Below are 1731 nucleotides of genomic sequence, written 5' to 3' on the forward strand. Positions count from 1 at the left end.
CCCTGGGATTTCTTTGGAAGGACTGATGCTGAAGCTGAAACTCCAGAACTTTGGCCACCTCATGCGAAGAGTTGACTCATTGGAAAAGACTCTGATTCTGGGAGGGATTGGGGGCAGGAGGAGAAGGGGACGACAGAGGATGAGATGGCTGGATGGCATCACTGACTCAATGGACGTGAATCTGAGTGAACTCTGGGAGTTGGTGATAGCCAGGGAGGTCTGGCGTGCTGCGATTCATGGGGTCGCAAAGAGTCGGACACGACTGAGCGACTGAACTGAACTGAACTAGAATCACTTCTAGAAAATGTCCCTAAATTAACTCTACCAATTTTCTAATTGGTCACCACAATTACGACTCCCACCTGTGCCTTAATCTAAACTAAAAACAAGTGAAGACCAGTAATTGTGGAGATGTTTACAATTGTATAGATGGAAACAGCCAGTGTTGTCCTTAATCTTAAGGACTTCACAGCTGACGGTAGGTAGGGCCTGATTTAGTTAAAGACAATCCAGAAAGTGTGAGATAAAAATATGCTTTGGAGAGGTGGGAGTGGGGGAAGTAGAGGGTGGGGCATGAGAGGGCTGAGTGGGGGGTCAGGGGGTTGGAGGGGTGAAGGAGTTGGAGGTTTGGGGTGAGGGGTTAGGGCTCTAGAGTCCAACAGCACCTGAGTCTTAAAGGGAGTGTGGAAAGTAGTCAGAGAATGGAGGATTAGGAAAAGAGAGGAAGAGAAGGAGAGAGAGAGATGGAGAAGAAGAGAGACAGATATGGCGGGAGGGGTGGGGTGTGGGGGAAGGGGGTATAATTTTCCTGACCTAAAGGACTGCATCAATAGGTCAAGTCTGCACCAAGGATTCAAGAAACATCTGACTCCCAGCTCAGCCCTATTCCCTGTCCAGACTCCCACAGGCCCAGCTTTCAGGTTTTAGCTCCACTTCAGCCATGAAATCCTCTTGGAGTCACCCTCCACCCTCCACTGGCTAGTCTACTAGCCAGAACTGATTGGCTAGTAATTTTTCAAAATTAAATAATGGTGTGATCTGCAAACATGGAGAGTCAATGTCCCTGATATCAATAGTAGCAGAGAGAATATGCTCTGGATTTGACTCCTCTTGGCCTAAAAGAGAGGAAAATAGAACACCCAGCCACACAAAAGGAAAATCCTAGTTAAAGGCCAATTTGCTTATGCATTTGGACATTTATGACAAAAATTAATGTCATTGGGCTAAAAACGCAAAGCTGAGGTCGAGTTGGAATAAAAGTCACACCAAATTCAAGAACTTCAGCCTTCCTGAAAGTGCCATTTACAGAACTACCAAACCCGCAGTTCATTGTCACACACATGCATTTATGAGCATTTGCCAATCACCAAGCCCAGGTAAAAGGATTCACGAATAAGCAACATTCCCTGCTTTCACTGAGCTTGCCATCTGAAAGACTGAAATTTCAAAATGTTATCATAATACGTGTTAACATTTAAATTTAAAAACTGCACATTTATAAAACGCTTGTTTTTAAAGTAATTATCTGTAGGCAGATTTCACTTGTGTAGAGATCAATTAATTCATAGCACAGCTGTCTAGATTTTCAAACATAGGCAATTCCACACCTAATCCTTGAGATAATCAGTGATTTGCTAGGATTAAAACCCCTTCACTTCCTAGACCACGTACTTGACCCCAGAGGCAACCTAAGGTGCAGGAAGAGCGTGAAAGACTAAACATCACTGATAG

Source organism: Bison bison, unplaced genomic scaffold (assembly GCF_000754665.1).
Source record: "Bison bison bison isolate TAMUID 2011002044 unplaced genomic scaffold, Bison_UMD1.0 scf7180017864035, whole genome shotgun sequence".
Lineage (NCBI taxonomy): Eukaryota > Metazoa > Chordata > Mammalia > Artiodactyla > Bovidae > Bison > Bison bison.